Genomic DNA, 14,827 nt, shown 5'->3' with positions numbered 1-14,827 from the left:
CCCTCTGGGGCTGGGGAGTGGTTTGAGCACATTAGTAGCCCTTGCCCTTTCGCACCAGCGTCGTAACATGGTGTGAGACCTTCTCTGCATAGAAAACCCGAGTTTGTACCTAGGAAAATGCAAGGAGAGGAGTTTTAGCTGCGAATCAGAGCAAGGGGAAGTCCTCTTTCCTGAGGGTGGTAGGAGGAATCATGCGCTTTTGTGTTTTCAGTGGTCTTACTGATTGCTTCAACTGCTCCGAGGGAAAAAGAGACAAGGGGAGAAAGCAAAGGACAAGAATACTGGCATTTTCATGGGGCTTTGCAGGGTTTCCTGATGTGCCAGGTGACCAGTTTATTCATGCCATAGTTTTGAGCTTCAGTGGGCAGTGCTGTTGGTGACTGAGCATCCTGCTAGGTTTTCTGAAGTGCACCCTGTGCTTCCTGTATCTCCATCTTTTTCCAGCCCAAACCAGTGCTGAACCTACATCTTATCACCAAGGCAAATAGATTCAACTCTCTCAGTCTACCAATAACAGTGATGAGCAACCAAAGCCCACCCAGCACAGGTCCAGTCATTCAGTCAGAGCTTCATCCCACCAACACAGTAAGATCCCTCTATCTGTTGCATCCAAAATAAGGGTCTCATATGCATTTACCCCAAATCACACAGCCATGGCTGTTCTCTGAAAAGAGTAGCACTGATTTGGTATTTCTTCCCTTTCTGGGAGACCAAAACTTGCTATTACTCAACTGTAGGATGCTGTGTTAGCAGCAAATAGAGTTGGGCTGGCCTGAGGTCAGCACTGCGTGAACCTTCGCCCTTCTCTCCTGTGTAAGTGTGCTGGGACTTGGACACTGAGGTGCTATTGCAGGGATATCAGAGCCCAAACCAGCCAAAGCTAAAGGTATGGCTCTCATTGCACAAAGCAGAGTGCCAGCAACGCTGCAGAGCTCTTAGCCAGGGCGGTCCATGCATTTGGATCCTGGCTGCTTCCCTCTCCTAACAGCCCCCAGGTGCTTTGCCTTTAGCCCTGGAGCTGCCCTATCACCCAGGTGAGCAGGGTGGGTGGGCACTGTGTGGATTTAGGAGGTTCAGGCTGGGATCTTGGCCTCCTGGCTCCTGTACCATAGGGTATTACCTTGGTTTCCCCATCCCAGCACTGCCTGGGCAGGCAGGGCTCTGTCTGGCTGTGCAGGGTCCTGTTGAAATGCTACAGCTCCAGCCAGGGACCTGGTGACAGGACAGAGCACCAGGCAAGCAGGTACCATGGGTGCTGGAGAGGGACTCTTCATCGGGGAGTGTAGTGATAGGACAAGGGGTGAGGGGTTCGAACTGAAACAGGGGAAGTTCAGGTTGGATATAAAGAAGAACTTCTTTACTGTGAGGGTGGTGAGGCACTGGAATAGGCTGCCAAAAGAAGTGGTGAATGCTCCATCTCTGGAGCACGGCCAGGTTGGACAGAGCCTTGGGTAACATGGTCTAGTGTGAGGCGGCCCTGTGCAATATCCCCTGTGAGGCAGGGGGCTGGAACTGGATGATCTTAAAGTTCTTTCCAACCCAAACCATTCTGTGATTGTATAGTGTAGCACTTAATACACATGGAAATCAGGCAAGGAAGCATGTTGGTGGTGATGGCAAACTGCAGCAGAGCAGAGACTTCAGTGGGATCAACCCTTTCCCTCATCCTTTGTTTTAAAGGCTACAGTCTTATAAATAATAGATGGGGTGGACAGAGGGTGAAGCAAAAGGATAAGTGCCCAGGGTGGCACTGGTTACCCATTAAACAGCTGCTTGGAGTGCCTCATGATCAGCATCCCAGCGACTGGGGTGATGCATCCTCCACTGCCTCCTGGCGATGCTGCATCCCAGCAGCACCCTCCAAAACCCAAAAGAGGAATCAAAGGTGGTAGGGGGAAAGGGTAGGGACCCCCAAGTGCTTAAATATTCCAATCACTCTATCTTCTGGGAGATAATACTTTTAATTTTCGGCACACAAAGAATATGTCCTGAACCAGAAGGGGTTTGCCTAATTCATCATGCTTGCTTTCCACACAATACCAGGCCTGACAAGCAGAACATTTTAAAATGAGAGAAGTGGACATAATTAATGCTCATGAATTGCAAACGCTCCTTTATTAAAGGGCTTTCGCTTGCCCCTGGACCATCTGCTTCATATCACTGGGCCGGGGTCCTGAGGCTATAATAACTTGCAGCTTTAATAATTTTACCTCTTAATTAAAGCTCATCTCAAAGTGCAGGAGCACAGACACGTTCCCGGCCCAGATCTGATTTTAAACAGAGGAAACCTTGAGGGCTGGGTAATAGAATTTGCATCCTTTCCTTTGAAGCATCTCTCCAATGAGGCTGAGCGAACTTCCTGCCTGGAGAAGTCCATAGGGTCAGTGTCCTCTAAGACTGGAACGAGATGATCTTAAGGTCCTTTCCAACCTTAACTATTCTATGATTCTTTGTGGGTTTTCTAGGGGCTAGAGGAATGAGCTCTGGACCTTTGCCCCTCCTGTGATGGCCATGGGCCCAGTGCAGAGGGCATAGAGCAGAGGGGCTGCTGCTGCTCAAGGGATGTGGAGCCCTGGATGTGGGGTGGGAGATCTCTAAGGAGAATCCCATGCTTGCATCCCGCAGGACTTTGGTAAGACCAGGCTAAGGTATGAAGCAAGCTTCTGCCTAAGCAGAATGATGGCATTTTCACCCTGCAATGGGATCCTGAGCCTGGTGTTGAGTTAAATAAAGCCCAAGGCTGTGCAGGGGAGATGGTCTGAGGCTTTGCTGGTACCATTGGTGCCTTGGGGCACCCTATGCAGTAGACCCCAAACCTTTCCAAGGCCTGCAGTAAAGCTGACACCATCCACATCTGCTCTCCCCACAGATTCAGGTGACCTTTTGGGGGATTGTGCTCCATTTAGATGGGATGAGTTGACAGCGCATGAAATACGGTGGATTAATTCACAGTTCATTGTTGCTAGACATGAGGCCGAAGGTCAAAGTCCATTAAGAAAACTAGGTATGAATAAATGCCCTGTGATTCACACAAACCTTCTTATGGACAGAACATTTGAAGCTAAAATGCTGTTTTAATTATTCATGTGTTAATTGATTGCTACAGAACTTGATTCAGCACAAGTGCATTAACAAGGAAGAGTTTGGGTTTTGAATGACACTTTCTTTGTCCAGATTGAAAAATCAATAAAAATAACCCAAGACCCAGGGAGACATCTTGATTTTTAATTTATTTCTTCATTTCCTTTTTCCTAGTGGCTGAATTGCTCCAAGCAAGGGCAAGTCTATTGGAGTGATCTGCTTATCTTCATCAGCCTTGCGAAGACAGAGCCATGTGCAAGGTGGGGAGTGATGGAAACACTGGTCCAGGTAGCTGAGAAAACACAAAGTGATCACACCCAGCTATTCGATAGCCTCTTCCCCAGTGTGTTTCCACCAGCTGTGCCCAGACACAGCCAGGCTTGGGGCTCCAAGGGTCCCTTCTGCACCCAGCAGCCATTCAGATGCTCCCCATGCACACTGTGCTTGGTGACAGCCTGAAAGAGCTTCAGATAATGCCTGCAGGAGATGATTGCTGTCCTGATGCAGGTTAGTCCTTGAAACCCTGGACACAGGAGTTATTTTTGCTAATAATAATTTTAATTATTAGCAAAATGTTCTAATTCTGAGGCTAATAATAACTGCTAATGCAGTTATTATCATATGCATTATAATGCAGTTATCCCATCCTAATGCCTGCACACCAGAGCAGGAAGGGGCTGTGGAAGTCTATGATGCTGCAGGCAGCAAATCCTCATCACCTTTGGCAGCATCAAGGGACTTGAATACTGACTGCAGTCAATTGAATCATGTCTTTTCTTTATGTTCCTGGAGGTTCAGAGGAAAACATTTGTTTTAGTCATTGCAAGAGCTTCCTTTTGTTTTTGCTTTACTGACCAAAGCAGTTGGTCTTCAAAAACGTTTTCAAGCCCCATCTTCTGGTTTTGGTTACAGAAAACAAAACAAACAGCTGCTTTTCTGTAACCAGCATTTACTTTAAGGAAAATTTTTGCTTCCAATGAAAAAAATTGGAACAAATGATTGACCGTAGGGGGGGTTTGTTGGTTCGCTGGTTCTTTTTCCTGCAAAAATCCTAATTTCCAATGACATGTCTCCACCTAAATTCCTGTTTTGAGGGCAACACCACAGCCAGCCCTGCTGCTGAGTTTGTGCCTGCCTGGGCTCACCCAGGAAGCTGGGAATGGCTGAGTTCAGCGTGGGGCACTGCATGTTGCTTGGCTGAGCAGGGCGCGAGCAGTTATACAAGGGAGAGCCTGTGCCTGCTTGCTCCAGCTAAAAGGGTACGACCGCACGGAGCAGTGTGCTTAAGCTGAGCACCCATGGATGGGTGAGTGTGGCACATCAGAAATCTATATAGTTATTGTAATTGTCTTATTCCCCTCAAAGGGATTCCACCTTGAAATGGGATGGACAGAAGACCTGTTTCCTTCCCCTGCTTGGATTGCGTGCTTCCTTTGCCAGCAGCATGGGAACCGCGGTTCACAGCATCTAACTTCTGAGTTCCTCATGGGCTTTTGAAGCCTCATCTATTATGGATGGAGCCGGGTGGGAAGGGACGTCCTGATGCGGGCCTCTATCTGTGTGTATCTGAGAACCTTCAATCAAGTTTCAGGAGAAACCTTCCCATCACATCTATTCATGCTTTTTGTCTTCAGTGATTGTGTGGGACCTTTTGCTTGCTGTTGGGCAGAAACCCTCATGAAACGGTGGGGTCACAGTCCATTTCCTTGGCGTCACAGGGGCAAAAGGGGGACATATTGGTGGGGAAAGGTGATGGGATGGAGGAACAAAGGAATCAGGTGGAGGGCTTTGGAACAGCTGTTTTGAGGCTTCCCTCTGTTCTCCCCTGTGAGCTTGGCCATGTCCTGCTGCCCCTGAGCTGGGGACACCCTAGCAAGCCCAGGAGCTGCAGGGAGGGCTGGCTCCATCACCCCTGCTCAGGCAAACAGCAGTTTTCCAAGCAGTGTTTGGGAGCTGACTTTTGGGTTGTGTTTTGCAGTAATGAGGAGGACTAAAACTGGGGTTTGTGTGTATCTGAAAAGCTGAGGAGTTCCCTGTTTCTGGAAGATGAAGAAGGCACTTACAAGGCCAGTGATAAGCCTGCAGTGCTGGAAGGAGAAGCGCGAGAAGGCTGGGAATGGGTTAAAGGCTCTGTAGGGATGAATGACCACCTGGGATTAGGTGGAAAGATGTGAATGTGTGCTGGAAGGCTTCTTTCCAAAACAGAATCAAGCCCTGAATTCTCCGGAAGTCGAAGCACCCACAGTGCTGCAGGGAACGAACACCCAGTTCAGCAACTCACCCAAAAGACCATGCAGCCCAAACAGCTATTCCCAGCAGCTCCAGGAAAACTTCCCTAACTTTACAAAGGCTCTTGGGGCTGTGGAGACAACGGGAAGGATGGGTATGAAGATGGAGATGTCCCACGCTGGTAGTGGTATCATCAAGGCAACACAAAAGCCAACCCAAAGGCAGAGCCTGGATTCTTTGAAGGTTAAACTGCTGCCAGGAGAGGGTGTGTGTGTCCTTGGAGTTGAGCTACAGGGTGCATAAAGTGCTTCAAAGGAATTAGTGCAAGGTCCTTGGAAATGCTGCACAGTCTGGCTCTGTGTGGCCTGAGGAGCTCAAGACCCCAACCAGCTCGCTTGCACTCTGCAGAGCCAGTTAATGTGCAAAGAGCATTAAAAAATCACTGCCAACCACTGGTTTCAACCCAGTTGAACTCACTGAAGTGTGGTGAAACAAAGGAAAGTTCCTCTGCCTGCACTTGAGTGCTCTGAACTGAGCAGTTCAGGGAGGTCTCAGTGGGGATGTTCTATTCCAACAAAAAAATGAATGCCCAAGCAGCCTCACATATAAGATGATAACGACCATGAAGGTCAATGTGGTCCGGCTAGACACCCTTTGGGCTGTCAGCTGCCCATTAAATGCAACCTGGTGCTCCAGGGAAGCAATCCGCATGCCAGGGCTCAGATCTCACCCCCAGCTCTCAGGAGATCGGTGTTTTCAGGGCAAAGGCTAAGGGCTTTGGTGAGGTCCATGTTGGGGTTGCAGTTCCAGAGATCATGGAACAAGGTTGAAAGGGGTCTGTGCAGGACAGGTAGTACAAACAAGAGTCACTTTGCACAAAAATGGGGTGGGAGAGAGGGAAATGTTTCACCTTCATCAGATATTTTCTAGAGAAAACTTCCAGATTTAAATCAAAACCCCATGATGTTGTCGAATAGGGGTATTGCTCATAGACATGGATCTCATAAGGGATGGAAAAAGACATCCATCAAAGGAGCTTTTCTATGAAAAGCCTTTGCTGAGCCCATGCTCACACCCCACAGTTCTCCCATGGGAGGACACCTTGGCATGGGGATTATTTATCCAGCTGGGATGCAGTTCCTTGACCTTTCCCTTCAGGCCAGTTTATTTAGCCCAAGTGTTTTTGGGTGACTGGAGATTTATTCCATACACAATATAGATGCCCTTGAAGAGGTGAAAAACCCCAAATGCTTTGGGCATGACTTGCATTTAATACTGTCAATATCGTTTCTACCAGTTTATTGTGTCAAAAGGACCTGGTTCAGGCATTAAGGTGCTGGAAGGACCTCGAGCAGAGGATGGGAAGCACTGAGGAATTACAGAAGGTAAATGAACGAATCTTCCCATTTCTCTTCAAATGAGTTATTAATCATCTCTCATTTACATATTCATTAACCACAATACACACCATATTTTTATTAATGCGGCAAAGAAACAATTACAGGTGAAAAATGGGTTGTCTGTTCAGCTTATACATGGATCTTGTTCCTCATTTGCATGATGTAAAAAATGATGCTGCTTCATGCCACACAAAAAAGAAACTGGCTGCTTGGGATATGTTCCAGCATGAGGCTATGGAAAGGGCTGGTTTGGATGAATGGATGGGAAGTAAGAAGTTGCATCAACCAGCAACTGGCAATGGGGGATTTTTACCTTTATTGCCAGGAATGGGTTGTACTAAGTCAGTCTTGGACTGGGAAAAGGGAGAACAGTCTGGTTCAGGTATTCCCAGTCTGATGGTGCGTGACTACCTGCTGGTCATAGGGTTTCAGAAGGTGCTTTGTGAAGGGACTGCAAATCAACACAGAAGTCCTCTCTATGCATTTCCATTCAAGCAAGCAAAATGTGGGGAGCAGAAATAACCAATGAATATTCAAAGGCTAATTCTGAATTGATTATAAAGGGGAGCCATCAAATGGTCAATAGTTTCTTTTATTCTCATGGAAGTGACCTGTAACTTTGGTTTAAGATGCTTGAGGAATGATGTCCCCAAGTTCCTTCCCACTTCCTCCTCTGTAGTTTTATGATGAACATTACTGGATTTCAGTACATTTGTTGGTAAGCCAGGCATGAATTCAAAGGGGAAGCTTTGCTTTTCCCACTGCCATTTCTTTGGTCAAGAAGATTAAGCTGGGCTTAAGCAAAACGATGTTGCAGAGAAAAAACCCCCACACTGTTGATTAAAATCTCATGTTGTGAGTGACTGTGGGATGAGGTTGGGCATGTTGTCTGGATGCTTGCTGAAGCCAGACATCAAATCTGGTTTCGGGTCCTTCTCATCTCCATCCTCAGCTGGTCACATTGGCAAGCAAAATAAGAGCTGTTTGCCTCTTTCTATAGCAAGGGGAGCAGCCCAGTTTCTGGAGTTCTTCCTATGCAGGGACCAAGGATCAAAGACAGTCTCCAGATCAGCAATTCCCATCCCAGTGACAACTGGGAGCTGAGGCCTGCCCAGGAACAGTCAGAACTCTATTCTTGTCTTGCTTCCTATAATCCTTCCCTAGGTGTAGGCATTGGGTATTGCTGGAAACCACATGCAAGGCAGGATGGGGCCCTGGTGCACAAAGGTGTCTTTTCTGCCCCACGTGCCAGATTCTCCGCATTTGGGAAAAATTAAGCTCTTTGAAACTGTCTCAGCTCTGGGAAATGGTGTTTGCAGATGAAGAGCATTTTACCACAATGCTTGAAGGTGCTGCTGACATTGGGAACCAAGGGAGCACCCTTTGGAGCTCCAGGAGGGATGCTTATGGCTGTTAGTGTTTTGCTAGTGAGACCAGAGGCCTTTCTGGAAACATATCTCCCTATATCAGGATGAAATCATGTTTTGAGTCTGCCTGGCAAAGGGACAGGACATCTGGGAGGTCTGCTGTTTGAGGGCCATGCATTTCTGTCTGTCCTTGTGCCCCTTCTCACGCCTGAATGGGCTGAATGATTTCAATCAAATTCCACAGGAAGGTAAATACCTAAATAACAAATCTGTGTACCTACATGGGAAATGGGCTGCTGAAGGGGGAAAAGAACCCAAACCCTGCTGAGGTTTGGACAGCCTTGAGTTTGCTGTAATCGCTTTGGCCTGGTTCCTGCAGCTGATAGATCACAGCCAACTTGTTCTGCGAGAAGAGTTGTGCAAGGAACAAGAGAGGGATTTTATAGGCATGGGGAGAGATGACAGAAACCTCAGCCTAATTCAGCTTCAAAATCAGTCAAGGGAGAGACAAGCATCCGTAGGCAAACAGAGTCGTTTGCTCTGCTGTTCACCTGACTGCCGGGCTCCTGTCTCCAGGTGGGAGCTCAAACCAGCTTTTTGTTCTCCACAGGAATGCTGTATTTATTTCTCATTGGAATATGTATTTTTCAAAGCCCCAGACTGGGAAGGGGAGGTTTCCTTCAGAGACCGTCTGTGAAGTGGGTGATGTCTGGTCCATTCCCATGGAAGTCTGAGTTTGCCAGCGCAGGGAGAAATGGCAAAGCTTAACAATGAATAAACATTTGTCCGCAGCACCTGGCTCTGGGCATAAGCCTTCAGTGTACTCCAGCGGTTTCATGCTGCCCCGCTCCCCTTGATGGCATGTAGCAATTCATGACACCTTCCATTTACTGCAACCAGGCAAAGTGCCCTGCAGTGTCCCTGGTTTTCCATTTGAAAGGGGCTGTTCAGTGTATTTATTCTCCCTTTTGAATGATTTTTTTGATAGACGTCTGTGTCTCCATTTTCCAACTTGCATTTTTCCCCCTTTTATTTAACAATTATTACTACTTAGGAATGCTTTCCTGCCCTTGGTGTTAATGTGTCCTGGAGCTGCACTAGAAGTAGCCTTCACAGCCACAGTTTCTCTTACCCACTGTCACCCGATATATAAACCCCAAACTATCAGAGGCTTTAAAACAAGTTCTATAACAAGTAAATCAAAAGAAATAACACCATGGTTTAAAATCCTTGGAGTGCTGGAGATGGAAAACATCACTCAGCTCACTCTGAGGTCCCTCACACAGTTGACAGCTGGAAGATGAGCTGAGCTCTATTACATGAACATCAATTCCTCTTTCAAGAGAGAGTATCTTATATCGCTGTATCAAAGCTAGACTCGATCCCAAGGTTTTGCTTTAATTAATTATAGCATAGCTTTTTTCCCCTGCATATGCCAATATTGCACTAGCAATAAAAACACATGAATAAGACACAATGCTTTTTGGTTTCTGCTAAAAATTGCTGGGTATTGCTATCCTCATTTACTAAATGGGAAACTGAGGCATGGGAAAGACTTTGCATGTCAAGTTGCCTGGAAGGGTACGTGTGCTCCTCCTCTCCCACCTCCTTTCTGTCTTGATGGCATAAATTAGTTGGGGTGGGATGGGTCCTGGTGTGTCTGCACAGGACCTGGCACACATGAGCCTTACCTTAGCTGAACCAAACTGGTCTCATCATAAACAAGGCGGTTAGTGTGGCTGTGAGCCTGAGGGGTTTTGGGTTTGCTTACTCTGCTTTTATTCCGGTCAATCCATCAATACTGTGCGGGGGAATGATTTTTATCTTCTTTATCAAGTTTGAGCAGCTGCTGCCATTGGTCTTTAAACCACCTAGCTACCAGAGCACCAAACCTGCCCTCGAGCCTCTCACCCTTCCCTCCTTTAACCTTTAATACACCGCTTCTGGCTCCCTACCAGAAAACACCCATCTGCATCCCCCATGGGGGTAGTCCCAGGCTCACAGATCAGCACAGGAACCTGTTTGGGCAGGATCAGGCCCCTTTGCAAAGCCTTCAGAGCGCACTTTGTAGCAGCAATGCCTTTAAAATAAAGCTACAAGGAACGTGCCTCTGTCAGATTTGCTGCCTGAGTCATTCACAGTGAAGCACAGAGATTTATCAGCAATGAAGCTGGGGGAGCCCGTTTTCAGCAACTCCATTTCTGCATCGTAATCAGCCCTGTTAAAACCAAGTCATCTCCCCCAGATCATCACAGTCAAGCTTTTCTCCTCTCCTTTGTTTCCCCCAGTGCTTTTCTTCTCTCCCAAGCCCTTAAACAACCTTGACTGCAAGGAGCTGGCGATCATCAGAAAGCCCCATCCGTTCAAAGTGAAAATATTGATGCTTCTGCGTCATTTCATAGCACATCTGGGGTCCCTTGGGCCCACATACCATCACTGCCCGGCACGCCAGGCCAAGAAAAGCACCAGGAAGAAAAATAAATGTGATGACAGTTGAGCTCTTGCAAATGAGTCTTGGACTGAAACAAGGCAGAAAAGAGTAAGCATCTTGCACGGGCTCACATACGGAGCAGAACTAGCGACAGGGAAAGAGGGGAACGTGCAATGTTCACACCGTCAGGGCAAAGGTCTGCAACATGAGCTTGCAGCACTAATATAGGCAGATTTCCTGCCTAATAATGCTAAAGGAAACGTCTGGGCACTTGCTGATCAGGCGTGTTACAATGCCTGTGTGCGAAGCAAGAGGAGGCAGACTGGGCTGCTGGGGGTGGTGAGGGGCTGCTTCAGCTCCTCCAGCCCTGGTTTTCTGGACACAGGTTTTGCCCATGCATGTGTTGGAGCTTTGGCATAAAATCCATCCTGGCTGGGTGCACAGGTCTGTGCTTTGAGTCTGTACTTGGGCTGAGCGAGCTTCTGCTAGGGTGACTAAAACCCACTATTCACAGGGGCTTAAATTCGCTGTTGGAGGGCTCAGGGTTAAAGAACAGACTCCTTTTTCCAGGAGGAGGCAGAAGTTTGACTCCGTCTCCTTCACAATGAAGAGTTAACTTGAATCCGAGCAGCACATTTTGGGATTTTATTGTCTTCCAATGCTACCATGCAATTCCCTGGGCTGCTTTTTCCAGCCTTCTAAGCTATTCACTTTCCTCTCCCTTCCTGCACACCATGAGGGTGGTTTATGCACACTTGGCTGCAGCTCAGCTCCCTGCGGTCCGATCCATTCCTCAGCCTTGAGGCTCCAGAATATGTACTGGATTCTGGTTAACTTCTTCTCCACCAGCAACGTGGAAAACTTCTCCAGAGATGCTGGAAATCTCCAGCAGTTGATATTTATTAAGGCTTTTGCTGCCTGCAAGACGTGTGAAAGCCAACCCAAATGATTGATAGGTCCAATCTGCATCACTCCATGTTTTCTTTGCCAGGTTGAGATTTGGCTTGAATGAATGAAATCTGGGGTTCTTTCCTGAGTGGCAGCATGGCCAGCTGCAGCTTCTGGCTGGGTTGATAGCAGAGACAAAGTAAAGGCATAGCAGGACCAGGCTGTGTGAGAGCCAGGTAGACATCTGCCATCTGAGTCCATGCCTGTCTCACTTGCACAACAGTGGCCTCCAGGACTGCTGGCTCTTCCTGTCCCGATGTCCTCCAGCTAAAGCCATGGTCAGTAACAGCACTGAGTTATTTAGGGTTGAGTTCTCGCACCATCTGCATTTAGAGCTACATCTGCCCCTGCTTGCTTGGGATGAGCTGTAACTCATGCCTTCAAAGCAGACCCAAACTGCCAAGTTTCAGTGCAGTCCACTAAATCTGGAGGAGGTTCTGTCACTACTGCTATACCCCCTCCAAATCCTTTTGATCACAGCTGCCTTTCCCACACATCTGCCACGGCAAACAAACGACCTCAGCCAACACGTAACATGTGCCCCACGTTAATCTGCAAAAGGCATTCTGTGAGATGTGTCAGAAAGCTCCCTGCAGCTCAGGACTTGTAGGGATGCGTTGCCAAGGGGGTATCTTTCAAGCAAAAAAAGAGCTCGACTGCGTGCAAACAGCCTGGGGTGGGGTTAAATATGGGAGCAGACAGCAGCTTTGCATGACAGCCGAGATGCTGAATCATAGGGCATCCCCTTTCAGTGCTGGGAGGGGTGGGGAGGTGCAGAGGCTCTGCTCTGGGTAGATGGCAAACTATTGCACACTGCAGTCTCGACATGCTGGATTGTGTCTGAGCAGAAACCCTCGATGGAAAACAAAGCTACAGAACCACCGGTTTCGAAAAGACTTGGAGTCACGTAATTGAGAAAAAAACCTGCGCAAAACATGTTGTTTGCAAGCCTAATACTGTCTAGCACAGTGATTTGTAAGTGTTCATTTGCTCAGCCATTGTTTGCTCTATTGTTCCTATGTTCTCTCCTTAGGTAAATATATTTCCTTGCCCTTTTCTACCTCAAATCAGATCTTCTCAAAGATGATTCTCCTGCTTGTGTGAGTGAGTTAATAAAAAGGATGCAAGCATTGACTCTGGGGTGACTCACTGATATTCCTCTGTTGGTCCAAGCTGGTGTTTGTGGGGCAGCAGGTCCCAGATTTCATACTCAGCTCAAGAGTGAATTTCAGGTGACATCTCCATGTCTCTGCAGAAGCAGCCTAGGAACAGGCAATGACAATCCATTGTATCTGTAAATGACAGTATTGAGGCATTAAGCAGGGCAAGCCTGCAAAGTCTTTGTGATGAAGCTTCTATTGTGACCAGGTGGGAAAATCAGGCCTTGGGGTAGGAAGCTCCTTGCTATAAATCACAGCAAGCCCAGGTGAAGGTCTTTGTCTCTCTGTTCACCAGACCATGCTACTTCCTTGGTAGTCATCAGGGGTCGTTTTGGCTGCTGTGACTTTAAAAATGAGGAGCAGAGGGAGGTGTTCACATTTTCCCACATGCTGGAGCCAAGGAGCTATTAAACCTCATGTGAGGTCGTGCTGTGAAGGGGATGGTTGTCCCATGAGCTCACTCTCGGCTGGGCTGGCGAGTGCATGGGGAGCAGGTGGCTCTGTTTGACAGCGGTGATGCCGATGGGCTGCAGGCTGTGCTCTTCCCCATCCTGGACTCAGTCCTTCCCTTCCTAAAGCCACCAGAGATCCAAGGAAGACAACATCCCAGGTAGGAGGTAGCTGGAAGTATTGCACTGAAGTAATATTCTTAATAAGAAATCAATGATTGGCTCAACGGGAAGCTTATGGTTGAAAATGGTTTGGGGTTTCCTTTCCCCGAAAGCATTTTCAAAATGGGATTGTTTAAACAAACACCCACAAGCAAGCTGTAACTTGGAAGCAGTGTTTAGATGAAATTAAACAAGCCTGATCATACCGGTCCATTACTTTTTGACAAGAGAGAGAAATAGTTCCTAAGCATCTCAGCTGCAATTGGCCTGTTGAGTGGAGGCTGAACTCTGTATAACAGCTTGCTCAAAACAATGAGCTCATGTGTCTGTCAGCACCACCCCTGCATCCAACTTCTGCATGCATGTGTGTGTGCTGACATACATGCTGAGTAATGTACTTGGAGCCATTTGGAGACATGTCTCCTGAGAGGCCATGCAGAATTGCACATTACAGGTAGATTTCACTCTCAGGCTGCATGAGCAGGTGTTTCCCGCATGGTTGGAGCCTGTGTGTATGGATTTGGGAGCAGGATTTGGATTGTTTTGAAGGTCTTCTATTCTTTAGTCCTAAATTTCAGGTTTTATGCTTGCCTCACAAGATTTGCTCAGGAATATTGTCACCTGCACAGCACTCATTTTTGTTTGCACCAAAACTGAGGCAACTGCAGCAGCAATTGCATGCTGTGAGTTACATGTGCAGGGAAACTCGAAGATTGTGCTGTCCCATGGCATGCACCTGAATATCAGTGGTGGAAACAAAAGAAATAAAAGCCAATCCATCCCAATAATACACAAAGTTCTACAGGGTTTTGGTATTGCAATGTGTGATTTCAACAAAAGTACCTTCCTTTCTTGCCTCCACAGCTGAAAACATGCTAGTTTGATGTTTTTCTTTAGTGTCATGAGCAGATAATAGGAACAAAGGGGCACTCAGTTGGGTTGCCAGTTTCTTTATATCATGGGTGCTGTGCTGTCCTGGGATTATTCCTGCAGGCTCCATGCGATCAAGTGGAGACATGCCATATTGCTCTTCTCAGCCTGCCCTGAGTACATGGCTCGGGCCAGCTTCAGGTTTCCCTCTAACTTTAGGTTAAATAGCCTTTCTCTGGCCTAGGGCATGTCTGGGATGCAGGGTGTGGGCTTGGCTGCCCTCAAATGGCTGCTGGTCATCCCTTGGGGACAGCAGTGTATTGCAGTGATTTCTGATAGGCAAGCGAAGCACCTGAGATCTATTGAACGGAAGAGTTTTAATTTGCATTATTAAAATGGTTTGCATGTCATCTAATGCAGGGGATGGAATTTGGTAAACAGCCTTGTAATTTACGCCCAAATATTCCTTGGCACATTGGCTCCTCCGTGACAAACGATACTGATAGGGGTACAATGCCATACCTTCTTCTCCCTCCTGCCACCATCTGCTTGCAATATTCATGCCTGAGTATGTACAAAATGTTCATGCCCATAAGAACTGGCCCATCTTATCAAGCTAAATATGAACAATGTCAAAACGATTACAGAAGAACTGAGCAAAAATTGCTTAAACATCTACTACTCATCATTAATAGCTTGTTATTGGCACAACTGATGTGTATTACTATCA

At 47.3% G+C, this 14,827-nt stretch overlaps 2 long non-coding RNA genes across 2 annotated transcripts in view; both read left to right on the top strand.

The window, feature by feature from the left end:
* Positions 1-1,107: 1,107 nt before the first annotated feature.
* LOC136021391 (uncharacterized) lies at positions 1,108-8,863 on the top strand. The gene is made up of 3 exons (XR_010615755.1): positions 1,108-1,243; positions 3,256-3,341; positions 5,060-8,863. It is a non-coding gene; the product is annotated as an uncharacterized LOC136021391 (long non-coding RNA).
* A 4,149-nt stretch (positions 8,864-13,012) lies between these two features.
* Positions 13,013-14,827, top strand: part of LOC136021533 (uncharacterized) — a 141,122-nt gene continuing 139,307 nt past the window's right edge. The window contains exon 1 of the long non-coding RNA XR_010615805.1: positions 13,013-13,226. This is a non-coding gene — a long non-coding RNA (uncharacterized LOC136021533). The remainder of the gene's footprint in view (positions 13,227-14,827) is intronic.

Source organism: Lathamus discolor, chromosome 13 (assembly GCF_037157495.1).
Source record: "Lathamus discolor isolate bLatDis1 chromosome 13, bLatDis1.hap1, whole genome shotgun sequence".
In the NCBI taxonomy this organism is placed as follows: Eukaryota; Metazoa; Chordata; class Aves; order Psittaciformes; family Psittacidae; genus Lathamus; species Lathamus discolor.
The sequence above is the reverse complement of the archived record's forward strand: the minus strand, read 5'-3'. Positions and strand labels throughout refer to the sequence as shown.